Source organism: Myodes glareolus, chromosome 23 (genome assembly GCF_982192425.1).
Source record: "Myodes glareolus chromosome 23, mMyoGla1.1, whole genome shotgun sequence".
NCBI classification, from domain to species: domain Eukaryota; kingdom Metazoa; phylum Chordata; class Mammalia; order Rodentia; family Cricetidae; genus Myodes; species Myodes glareolus.
Genome location: NC_142048.1, coordinates 10,461,842 through 10,475,805, shown reverse-complemented (window position 1 = coordinate 10,475,805; position 13,964 = coordinate 10,461,842).

Here is a 13,964-nt window from a genome sequence, read left to right as displayed (position 1 = left end):
TGAGTGAGGCCCCTAAAAATTGTCTGTCACTCATTCTGGAAACAACCCTAAGCCAAAGAAGGCAGTCCTTGTAGGCATCCAGCTCATCTTGAGGATTTCAACAATCAGTCCTAAAATAAATACTACTGTTCCAGGGGCTGGAGACATGGCTTCACAGTACAGAGAGCATAACACTCTTGCAAAGGACCCAAGTTCCATTCCCAGCACCCACAACCAGGGGATCCCAACTGTCTGCATCTCCAGCTTCCGGGGATCTGATGCCAATTCAAACTTCCTTGAGCCCCCTCACATACACATAAATAAATGGGGACACGCACACATATAAATTTTACAGGAAGTAAAAAACAAGTCATGAGAGTGTGCACCCATCGTCCCCGCATTCAAGAGCCTGAAGCAGGAGCAGCACCTGCAAAAGGTTGCCATTCAGATTTAACGACAGCACAGATCTGAATAAATAATCCATTGAGTGTGGCCACCAAAAAGAAAGGCTGCACCCGCTGGCTAATGTTTCATGTTGGACATTTTTTTTCTCAGATGTCTTTTTCTCCACTGCCTAATAATACACTTTCCTGAATAATTAATTATAATAATATTAATAATAATAATTAATACTAGTGAGAGGCTGCCTCAAATAAGTAAATAAAAGTGAATAAATAAGACAGGCATATCAGCAAGATGCTGGCAGAGAGGATAGCTTCAAATCTTGTGTCAAATCTTCTTCTCTTCAGACGGGGTCTCGGGTAGCCCAGGCTGACCTCAAACTCAAGCCTTGAACTCCTCAGCTCTTATCTTCAAGCTCCCAAATGCTGGTGTGTATTATCGTGATGTGCCTTCTTAGCCAGCTACCACAGATTTGGGTGGGGGTTGTTTGGGGAGGCAAACTGCCATCCAACTTCCTCTTTAAAGTAGACAGAGCTTTAGGAAAAGCAGCAACACCAAAAAGAACCCTCTATGCTTCCCACTATGGTCAGCCTGGGTTTGGTTCCTTAGTTCAGAAGTTTGAAAGCAAAGTTATAATTACACTTCTAAAAACTCATTCCCCAAAGGGCAACCTTGGAAAACCAGAGAAAAGAAAACAATGTGGTTAAAAGCAATGACTTCAAAATTCTAGAGTTAAGATTTTCTTGTTAGTAATTTATAGCAACCTCACTAATTTGTGGCTGGGTGGGGGTGTATTGACTCGTAACTACACACAAACAAGACCCTCTCATTGAAGTCCTATCTTGTTCCTTGGCTGACTTTTTTTTTAAGTATCCCCTTATAGGTCCTAAGGAATTTTTTGTTTTGCTTGTTTTTACTTTAAAAGGGAAAAAGGTGGGATTACACTAGCTGTATGATATTGCCTCTGACATCTTAGATGTCTGTGGCCCTAATATGTAAAAAAAAAAAAAAAAAAGAAAGAAAGAAAGAAAGAAAAATGACTCAATTATCCATTCTCTAGTGTTTAAGTATAAAAGAAGCATCTAGGTGACTTGCTAAATGTCTGTACTGTTGGGACTAGAGCAATAGCCCAGTAGTTAAGAGCACTGGAGAACCAGAGGACCCAGGTTCAATTCCCAGCATCCACATGATAGTTCACAATGGTTGGTAATTATAGTTCAAGGGGATCCAAAGGCCTCTTTTGATCTCTGCCAGTAGCAGGCAGGCACACTGTGTACAGACAAAACACATATACACTTAAAACAATGATAACAATTAATAAGAGGTTTTCTGTCCCTCCCTCTTCCCCACAGTAGGTTTCTCTGTTGATGCAGTAAGTCAGATCGAGAAGAATCAAAAAAGTATAAGAACGTGTTTGTTTGAGCAAAGTAGCTTCCTAGTGGGTTCTCCAGTCCCAGATATCCAGGCCAGAGAAGCCACACCCACAAACGAATGCAGGGTGACTTTATAGGTTGTAGGTGAGGTTTGTGCCCACGTATGGTCAAAAGACAAGCACTTTAGGTGGGGACTTGGAGAGCTGGCAGTTTCAGGAAAGGAGCTGTAGTACCCACCAAGAATTTAGAACTGGGCTTAGGGCTGCCTTTCCTTTGTTTGGAGACTTTGAGTGGGCGGAGTTTGGGGAATCCAGCTTTCCAGGGGTGAGCAGAAGGTTCCACCCCAGCAATAAAAATAACAAAAATTTAAAAGACATTGTTTTAAATTCTCAAATAATTACATATACTTATGCGTGTGTATATATATATATATATGGTTTTTTGAGATAAGGTTTCTCTGTAGCTTTGAAGCCTATCCTGGAACTAGCTCTGGTAGACCAGGCTGGCCTCGAACTCACAGAGATCCACTGCCTCTGCCTCCTGAGTGCTGGGATTAAAGGCATGCGTCATCACCGCCCAGCCTCCATGTATTTTTTAAATGCATGTATTTTCAAGTTTTCAAGTCTCAGAGTTCGAGGTGAGTTCCAGGCATTAATATTCATTCTTGGCTTAGGATCTGGAGAGACGGCTCACTGACTGAGAGTGAGTGCTCCCTGTTCCTCCAGGGGACCCGAGTTTGATTCCCAGTACCCATGTCAGGAGGCATATGATCACTTAGCACTCCGGCTCCAGCAGGTATAACATCCTCTTCTGGCTTCTTGCACACTTGCACACACATGGCAGACACACCCATAAGAGTATTAAAAATTTTTTAAGACAATTTTTTTAAAATGTTCTTGATTTTAAGCAGGAAATGAACCAGGTAGCTTGACTTATGGTTATAACGCCAGCGCTTGGGAGTGAAGGGAAGAGAGTCAAGAGATTCATCCAAGAGTCCACTACAATGAGTTGGAAACCAGCCTGGGTTACGGGAGACCCTGTCAGAAACAATCAAAAGGACAAGGCGGAGGAATTGTAAATTTAATATTTGATTGACAAATACGTCGTATGGCTAATTCTCTCTTACTGTGATGAAATAGCTTGTCCACAAGAGTTTATAGAAGAAAGTTGAACTTAACTTCCCATTTCAGAGGGAGAGTTCATCACAACAGCAAGCAGGCAGGCAGGCAGCAGGTGCCTACGGGGCCAGATCAGGGAGCTGAGAGATCACATCTCCACCCACCTGCAAGAAGCAGAAAGAGAAAACTGGAAGCAGGGAAAAGCTATGAACTTTCAAAGCCTGATGTTAGCCTAGTGACATGCTTCCTCTCGCAAGGCTCCACCTCCAAAGGGTTCCATAACCTTCCCAAACAGAGTCACTAATGGGGGTCAAAGTATTCAATTGCTTGAGCTTGTGGGAACATTTCTCTTTCGAACCACAATACATAGCCGGGCGGTGGTGGTGCATGCCTCTAATCCCAGCACTTGGGAGGCAGAGGCAGGTGGATATCCGTGAGTTCAAGGCCAGCCTGGTCTAAAAAAGCTAGTTCCAGGACAGACTCCAAAAGCTACAGAGAAACACTGTCTCAAATAATAATAATAATAATAATAATAATAATAATAATAATAAAGCGTATATTAATGTTTCCTAAGGTCTATTGCAAATCTAAAATGCTATGGTTCTGGAAGCTTTCTTTCTCAGATGATTTTCCACAAATCTGATGGCTGGCATACCACATACACTAAGGCTTTGATTCAAAGGAATTAAACCTTGGACCTTGCACTTCTGGCTATTTTACATAGGGCCAGCTGCATCCGTTCTACCGGAGCATGCATTACTCCTTTGTGCTTCATAGTCATGTATGTGCTTACTCATCTTCATTAAAGAATTTTAAAATATTTTGAATTCCAAGTTTCTGGTAAATTCAACATGCAGAACCTATTTTGAAATGTATGTACAAACATGAGAAAGAATTTGAAAGAGACAGTACTGGTTTTTTTTTAATGTCACTTCTAGACATTGTTGTTGCGTATTTAAACACTTACAAGCCCCACTTGCAGTTTTGCCTCTGTTCTCACCTGTAACATGAGGGCCGGCTTGTTGGGGTTTCCATCCCGCCCGGTACCCCAACAGCCGGCAAATCCCAAAGAGAAATTACACACAGGACTCCATAAGGTTATAAACTGATTGGCCCATTAGGTCAGGCTTCTTGTTAATTCTTATAACTTATGTTACCCCATTATCTTTATCTACATTAGCCACATTGGCTCCGTACCTTTCTCAGCTGGTCAAGTTACATGCTGCCTCTTCGATGGTCTGCGCAGGAGTCAAGGAATGGCTTCCTGCTTTCCAGGATACTCCTGTTTTCATTGCTCCACCCCTACTTCCTGTCTGGCTTTCCCGCCTATACTGCCTGCCTGGCCAATCAGCGTTTTATTAAAATATGATTGACAGATACAGATAATTCTCCCGCACCATTTCCCTCTCTCTTTTTTTTTTTTTTTAAACAAAGGAAAATACCCATAATCCATTTGTTGGGAATGTGGGCGTAGTATTTCAGGCTACTTCCTGCTGGTTGGGGGCGCTGATAGTCTTAAGGGGACCTAAAGAAAATTTAGAGTTATAATCAAGTCATGACTGGAGTATCCTGTGAGTCTCGATCATCTTAGGCAGCAGTCTTGGATCAGTTCTGGATGTAGACCTCTGTCATCTGGGCCATCTGTTCCTATCGGAGATTTTTCAGGTGGCCTCCCTTGGTCAAAGGTGATTATTCTTAACTCTGAATAAATCCAGAGTCTCTCGTTTTCTGTGGAAACAAAAGCAAAATCTCTTCTCCAAAGTAACATACCTTTTGACTTCAGTTTTGAAACCAAGGTATTTTCAAAATTCCTATCTTGGGTTAGTTTAGCAGCATTTATAAACAAAAATCTTTTAGCAGTTGTTGCTCCTTCCTCAGCAATCAAACAATTTAAAGAGAACATAAAAGCATACAGTATGAAGATTATCTGTGCATTTTCCATCTTTATGTGGCTTTATTTTAACCTCTATTTCTTTTATTTTTACTTTTACTTTTTGAGACAGGATCTTTGTATATCTTTGTCCTGGAATAACACTGTAGACCAGGCTGTCTTTGAACTCACAGAGATCCTCCTGTCTCTGCCTCCCCAGTGCTGGGATTAAAGGTGTATGCTACCACACCTTGAACTCACAGAGATCTGTCTCTGCCTCCCAGGCATTGGGATTAAAGGCGTGTACTACCACACCTTGAGGTCACAGAGGTCAATCTACCTCTATCCCTTGAAGTCACAGAGGTCAATATGCCTCTGCCTCCCAGGCATTGGGATTAAAGGTGTGTACCACCACACCCAACTACTCTCTTTCTTTCCTTTTAACTTTAAGAACTTTAACTTTTAGTCTGTATATACACACTGTAAACCATTTAGAGGTTTTCTTCATCTTTGAATCTCTCTTTACTGTTTATCTCTCTTTTTTTGACCACATGAGCCTTTAATTTACAAAGCAATATGGGAAGCCGTGGCTTTGACAGCTAGATCCAGCTCATTCCTTAGCTTTCCAGACTCATAGCTGAGATACCAGCCACAGCTGTGTTCACTGCCACAACTTGTCGTGTTTCAAGGTCCTTGCTAGCAAGCAAGCTGCATCATTCTGCTCACAGACCACACTCAGTCGGACTGCCTGCCTGCAAGAGTCAGAGTTTGTCCTGGCAGGACAGCCCAGAAAGCCGGCACTTTAAAACAGCACAGCTTTTTTCCTGCTACGACCGAAAAGCATGCGCTCAGCTCTCCACCAACAGCATCCAAGTGTTTCGTGGCAGGACCTCCCAATGAGCTGCAAGGTTTTGCAGCCAAGGCTGAGTCAAGAAGCCTCTCCTAGATGAGAGCATTTGCTTGCCTCTAGCAAGCAGAGCAGAACCGAAAAATTGCTGCTACCAAGAAAACATACTTTATTCTATTCTTTCCCAAACTTTCTCAGGCTTTCTGTGGATTCATTTATCCACGTCTGGGCGCCATATGTAACATGAGGGCCGGCTTGTTGGGGTTTCCATCCCGCCCGGTACCCCAACAGCCGGCAAATCCCAAAGAGAAATTACACACAGGACTCCATAAGGTTATAAACTGATTGGCCCATTAGGTCAGGCTTCTTGTTAATTCTTATAACTTATGTTACCCCATTATCTTTATCTACATTAGCCACATTGGCTCCGTACCTTTCTCAGCTGGTCAAGTTACATGCTGCCTCTTCGATGGTCTGCGCAGGAGTCAAGGAATGGCTTCCTGCTTTCCAGGATACTCCTGTTTTCATTGCTCCACCCCTACTTCCTGTCTGGCTTTCCCGCCTATACTGCCTGCCTGGCCAATCAGCGTTTTATTAAAATATGATTGACAGATACAGATAATTCTCCCGCACCACTCACCAAGTTCAGAAACTCTTTCTATGTATGTAGCTTTGATTCCTGTCTTTCTAAGCTCTGTCTAATGTCTATCTACCCCACAGATATTCTGTGAACATGGAGCTCTGCCTCTGTCCAGCAGTGTGCAGGAAAATGGCTAATAGTTCTCTGGTAAGAAACAGAATGATTTCGGAGCTTTAGCTCAGTTACATGATACAAATATTCCCACCATGGCAAAGTCTCCAATAACCAACATGACATTATCAAAAATGCTACTAAGAAATGGGCAATAACAAACAGTGCAGTGATGGTTACCTATTCTGTATTCTCCTCCACTCAAAGAGATGAAGTTTAATTTCTTTCCATCAGGATGTAGGCAGGACTTAGTAACTCACTCAAGTGAACATAATCAAGCAGAAATGATGGAAATTTGGGCTTAGGATTTAGCTTGGTGGTAAATTCCCTGTCTAGCAAACATGAAGCCATGAGTTAGCTCTCTAGAACTGCAAAAATAAAGCCAAAAGAAATAATGGGATGTTATCTTCCAAATCTGCTATAACTTCCATCTTATTTGTTCTCTCTCTCTTTTTTTCTGTCTCTCTGACTTTCTCTGTCTGTCTGTCTGTCTCTCCCTCCTTATATGACTTATTCTAAGACAGCTGGAAACCATGTTGTAGAGCGCCCCATATTTTTTAAAAAAGTGCTTTATCACTGTAACAAAATACCTGATATTAATAATTTTTAATATATACATATATATATACATGCATACACACACATACACACACACACACACATTTGACTCACCATTTCAGGGATGCAGTACTAGGGCATCTGAATCCATTGCTTTTGGCTGTGGCATGGCAGGAACATGATCCTGGGACAGTGTAATGCAGGAAAGCTGCTTGTTTAAGGTGACCAAGAAGCAGAAAGAGAGAAGGAATGGACCAAGGACTCATGCCCTACTCCTTCCAACTGGAATCACTGCCTATATCCCACTCAGCTATTACATCATGCATGAATTAACCTATTCATGAGATTAGAGCTGTAGTAATCCACTTCCCCCACCATGAACCCTGCATATACCAGTGGTCAAGCCTTCAACACGAATCTTTGATAAACTTCATATTCAAACCATGACATGAGGCCTCCAAAGGACACCCTAAAAAGACCTAACACCTTCTGTCCCATCTTCGGTGAAGAACTGAGGGCAACTAAAAACTAATCATGTAATTGGGCTTAATGTGAATTTCTCAGTCCAGCTCCAAGAACTCCATGTCTGACATCTATAATAGTAACATCAGTAAGAAGGCAGAAGGAAAAGTCCTACTTCTTATTTTCCCACAGACACACAGATTCAATTACATTACAAGTCTAGAATTAAATGTTTAAGATGTTAAAGTACCCAGGCAAGCATAGAGTCAAGGTTAGCCACATTTGGAAGCAGGCAAGAACAGCTTTTACCTATTTCAGCCCCTACTTTAAAACCCACACAGTTTAGAATCCAGAGGGATTGCAAGTTCTCCCTGGGATGGGGAAGGGGTGAAATGCTCAAGGGGAGGGAGTCAACGTCTACCTTGTCTCACACAAAATGGTGGGGGAAAAGGTATAGGAAAACGTGTACCTTTAGAAGGTGAAAGAAAAGATGCTCAGAAAAACTAGAGGAAGTGAACGCAGGTATTCCTTGATTTCCAAATTCCAGGATACCTTTCCCTGCAGAGCTGCACACTTACAGTGAGCACCTTCCTGTTTTGAAAGTCTCTGTAATGCCGAGCCTTCTGCAGGTCAGAGAGATTGGGAATGTGAAGCAGAGTCTGTGAGAAAAACACACAGACTTCTTTTCCTGAGAGATAAAAGTTTCTCTTCTGTTTTATTATTCTTTCTGTTACTTGTTCTACTCTGTTTGTTTTCTGTTTTGTTCTTCTACCCTAATGTCTCTCTCTTTCCTGATGACATCCTTCTCCTCTACTTCCTGATGTCTTCCTTCTCTATCGTCTCTCCTTCTACAGCTTTCCTGATGTTTTTCTCCTATCTTCTTTACTTTCTCCCTTACGGTTTATGTATTTATGCAGAATCTTCTGAGCAATATAAAAATTACAGTGTGGTTACATTCTATTTTTAAGAGAATGATTAAAATGAATACAAGTAAAAAACAACATGTTTTCCATATCCCTTACATGATTAAACATTTTATTATTAGAGATGAAAAACAAATATCATGTAGAGCCCACACACAGTCAAACGTTTATATTTTACACGTCTCATAGGTCGGGAGCCTTTCAGCCACAACCATTTACATAGGCAGCAGTTTTTATACTTGCCAGAAATATAGGTTTCTAGTTTCACTCTTCATATTTTGGAGTCCTATCCAATTATCTTAACTAACTATCCAATTCTTTGTTTTCTAGTTACGTGAAGTCAGTTGTTTAAAGCATTGTCTTAGCTGTGCTGTGCACTGAAACACACAAACACATTTCCCAATATCAGGAAGAACTTGAGCTAACTACTGGAAATCAGTTGTATTTCTGAATCATTAACCTAAACCATAGTCTATACACGGCTTCTCAAGGGAAATTCCTAAGTCCCTGCTGTGTGACACTTCTTAGTCCTATTTTCTATCCTCTGCAGCCCCTGTTTTATCAGATGTGGGGTAACACTTTGAACAGTACAGTTTAAGAGGAAATCATCTTCATAACAATCCACAGGTAAAAATGCCCGGTAGAATGGGAACTTTCCATGAGCCAATCACACTACATTAAAAAGCAATGGGGCTCTCCCCACATCCATTTATACCATGTCAGAGAAAAAAATGGCAGTGGCAAACAGATGAAGGCATAGCAGTAGCAAGAGACACTCTGGAGCTGAAGCCTTTGGGGTCTTGCCTGTCTGAGATTCCCCCACCACTGTCAGTTAAGGGAATCTCCTGAAGTCAGTTGCCACCTCTGCCCCTCTGGCATGGCTACTGTCACTGTAACCTTTAGAGAAGACACAGAATAGAGGCTCATTTTCCAAGAAAGCAAGCAAGGATCATGGCTGTGATGCCCAAACCTTTCATGAAACTTCATAAGGTGCTAGTTCCTGTCTCACCTCCTGTACAGCACCACTTCCTGTCTCACCTCCTGTAGAGCACCATTTCCACTTCCTGTCTCACCTGCTATAGCGCACCACTTCCTGTCTCTCCTCCTGTACAGCACCACTTCCTGTCTCTCCTCTTGAACAGCACCACTTCCTGTCTCACCTCCTGTACAGCACCACTTCCTGTCTCACCTCCTGTACAGCACCACTTCCTGTCTCACCTCCTGTACAGCACCACTTCCTGTCTCTCCTCCTGAACAGCACCACTTCCTGTCTCTCCTCTTGAACAGCACCACTTCCTGTCTCTCCTCTTGAACAGCACCACTTCCTGTCTCACCTCCTGTACAGCACCACTTCCTGTCTCACCTCCTGTACAGCACCACTTCCTGTCTCACCTCCTGTACAGCACTACTTCCTGTCTCTCCTCCTGTACAGCACCACTTCCTGTCTCACCTCCTGTACAGCACCACTTCCTGTCTCTCCTCCTGTACAGCACCACTTCCTGTCTCTCCTCTTGAACAGCACCACTTCCTGTCTCACCTCCTGTACATCACCACTTCCTGTCTCACCTCCTGTACAGCACCACTTCCTGTCTCACCTCCTGTACAGCACTACTTCCTGTCTCACCTCCTGTACAGCACCACTTCCTGTCTCACCTCCTGTACAGCACCACTTCCTGTCTCTCCTCCTGAACAGCACCACTTCCTGTCTCACCTCCTGTACAGCACCACTTCCTGTCTCTCCTCCTGTACAGCACCACTTCCTGTCTCTCCTCCTGTACAGCACCACTTCCTGTCTCACCTCCTGTACAGCACCACTTCCTGTCTCACCTCCTGTACAGCACCACTTCCTGTCTCACATCCCACCACTTCTTGTCTCACCTCCTGTAGAGTACCATTTCCACTTCCTCTCTCACCTGCTATAGTGCACCACTTCCTGTCTCACCTCCACTAGACCACCACTTCCTGTCTCTCCTCCTGTATGGCACCACTTCCTGTCAGACACCAGAGTGAACAAGAAATCATTGACCTCGACAACAAAGTCCAGAGTATCTAGGAACAAAGGCCCAGAATTTTTTTTTTGCTTGTTTTTGTTCTTAGAGACAGGGTTTCTCTGTGTAGCTTTGGAGCCTGTCCTAGAACTCTCTCTGTAGACTAGGCTGGTCTTGAGCTCACAGAGAACCGCCTACCTCTGCCTCCCGAGTGCTGGGATTAAAGGCGTGTACCACCACTGCCCTGATCAGAATCTTTGCCATGACTGATTTCCACAGTTTTTTTCCAAAGACAGTCCTTGCAGTCCTGGAGAGAAGATTGCCTCTTCCAAGGGTTGTTTTTATTGACAGGATCTCATGTAACAGCCCAGATCAGCCTCAAATCCTCTATGTGGCTTAAAGTGTCCATGAATTAGCTCCTGCCTCTACTTCCCAAGTTCTGGGATAACAGGCATATACAGTCATACCCGGTCTATGCAGTGCTCTATAGAAGGGCACAAGGTCCACGTGGTCACAGACAGAGTTAGACAAACAAGGAACGTTAAACTCACAGGCTTTTCTCTTCCGTGGAAAGGATTTACACCCATCTTCTACCCAGAAGGTTCAAGTGGATGCTGTTAGTAGCCTGGAAATTTTTGCTATTCTGTAGAGCCAAGTGTCATTTGAGTCCCCCAGAATCCTGAGCATGGTATCTCAGTCAATAGAACCCATCCTTATAAAATGGGCCTTGCATATTTTGCAAAAGAGTCTACTCTTATACTATCCCAGACCCCTCCTTCCTAGACCCTGATATTGAGCATTGTTCTCAGTCAATAGACCCCATTTGTGTGGAGGATGTCACAGGTATTTTGCAAAAGACATGTACTTTGCAAAGGACTTTTAATGAACTCATTCTGTAAGCTTTGTTGTGATAATTGTCTCAAGGAAATCTTTATTCAAAGTTGTATAGTGCTTAAATATGTCAAAAATCAACTGCTCAGGGTCGGACTCTAGAAGCTTGTGCCAGCCCCAGCTAAGCTGTGCTGAGCTGATTTCCTTCTTGCCTCTTGCAGTTCATTTCTCTGCCAACGGTGGCGCTTTCAGAGCTTTCCCGTCCTCACAGTGCTGGGGAAGGAGTTAAACTCTCTCACTGCCCCAGCTGAATTAAGGTTTCAGTTCTCTGAGACGGGCCATTTATTCACAATACCCTTGCATTCAGGGATGAGGGAGAGAACAAACACAAGGCCTAAGCCAGCCTCACAACGTCTCAAGGACAAATCCAGCTGCCCCTTCTGAGCCGCGCGTCCAGACTTGTCCAAGGTTGTGCAAGTTTGTCCAAAAGTGATGACTAGACCTCAGCCAATTCAAAGGACGCTAGTGTAACTGTTGCTTGCTTAGCCAATTATGTATGAGATGACCTGTCTCTGAAACTCCCCCTAAATGTGCTCCAAAGGAGTCTGCACGCTCCTCTCGGGGTCATCACCGTTTTGTACAGGTGTCAATCCTGCATGCATGTTGGAATATTAATAATCACTTTTGCTTTTACATACTATTTGAGTCTGAAGGTCTTCTTCAGCATTTCCTAGGACCTTTACAAATTCAGGACTTCCTGCGTGCTACAGAAGCAATCTACCACCTGAGATACAACTGAGACCTTTTCTACAGATAGGCACACATCAGTGCAAAGATGCTAGAAATTTGAAGAGTCAAGGAAACAAAACACAGTTAAAAGAAGAAGATAAATATTAACTAACTAACCCTACACAGATGAAGAGCTATAAACTCTCTGACAAAGAATTCCAAGTGATGGTGTAAATGAATGTTCTGGTGGAAGCTCCACCCCAAGCCCTCTCCCCCTCTCTCTCCAAACTGCATCTCAGAAAGCCTGACAAATGATGACCCCTCCCCAAGAGATGCTCAAGACCACTCCCACAAGGTAATTAAACTCCCCCACCCCAGAAAACAGACATACTATTTTTCAGTCTCTCTTTCTCATCTCCTCTTTGGGGGATTGGAAAATCATCCAGGAGTATGTTCCCCATTAAACCTGGGCTTTTTCTAATTCAGTTTGATTTGGTCTGATTTGGATCACTACGTTGGTGGAGATGCTTATTGAGGTGCGGAAACTTTTCACTGAAGTTCAGTAAATTATAAAGGAAACAAAAAAACTTAGGAAAAAATACATAAATAAAAATATTGCAAAGACAAATAGTTAAACAGAACCAAACAAATTCAAAAACTAAATAGTACAGTAACTTGACCAAAAAACTACCCAGAAGGATTCAACAATAAATTTAATCAAGAAGAAAAATTAATAAACTCATAGAATGTTTATTTGCGAGTATCCCATAAAAATGAAAAGAATGAAAAAGGATACATAGGACTGGAGCGATGGCTCAGAGGTTAAGAGCATTGCCTGCTCTTCCAAAGGTCCTGAGTTCAATTCCCAGCAACCACATGTTGGCTCACAACCATCTGTAATGAGGTCTGGTGCCCTCTTCTGGCCTGCAGGCATACATGTAGACAGAATATTGTATATAATAAATAAATAGATATTTTAAAAAGGAATACAAATAGTTTTAAAAAATTATTAAACACCATTTTGCAAACCAAAACAACTTTTGTAGGTATCAAAGGGGCAATGGAAAAACAAAGAATGGAAAACAAAAAAAAAGTGGTTTGTTTGTTTGTTTGTTTGTTTGTTTGGGGTTTTTGTTTTGCTTTGTGTAAGTTTTTTATTTTATTTATTTATTTTTTGAGGCAGGGTCTTTCCATTTATTCTTGTCCATTCTGAAACTTGCTGTACAGACTAGACTGATCTGCCCTCTGAGTTCTGGCATTAAAACCATGTACTACCTTGTCTGGCAAGATTTATTTTTATTTTAATGTACATGTGTATTCCTGTGAGTGTACATCATATGTATACATTGGGGATTGGATCCCCCAGAGCTGAAGCGGGGAGGATGATGGGTTCTCTGTGTTTGGGGGATGAAGTGGTACTTGGAGGTTACAGAGTCCAATGGGTGTTGGGTGTGGTGGAGTGGACTACCAGCAGGAGTCTTACTTGCTGGATGCCTGCTGGGGCTTGCGTCTTTAGTCTTGTAGGCAAAATAATTTTAAAACAGCCACAGGGAGGACAATTTACAGAAGTTTGGAAGGAAGGCAATGGGCAGGCAAAGCTATCAAACTTGGTGGCTTCTGGAAGAAGAGAAATGGATTTGGGGAAAGAGACAGCCATGCCTTAAGTTAGGGTCTAAGAAAAGAGGCATGTCCATCAATGGAGGCTGGTAAGCAGTGCGTGGTGTAGGGTCTTCAGAGAAGAATGCCCAGTGTCAGTGCACATATAATTAGGATGGGGTCAGTATGCAAAGAGTGGAGAGAAACTGGAGAAAAGGAAGCATTCTACTTGTTGAATTAGAACTCAGAAAAGAAGGTCCATTTAGTAGTGGAAATCTGCTAGCAACTGCATGGAGGAAGGGAATTCTATGGGGAGGGAGGTACTAAGTACCTTACCTCATTAAGAGATTAAATATGTATTCAATACCTCTAGTAAATTTTAAGATGATTCACCTTCCCTGAGGGGTTGGATCCTAGCCAGGTGATTGACAGGTCTAGCTGGATTACCTCTTAAGGGAAGAGATAATAGTATATAATGTTTTGGAAGTTCAAAAAAATCACATCTTCACCCAGTGCCAGAGGCAAAACCCAGATCTA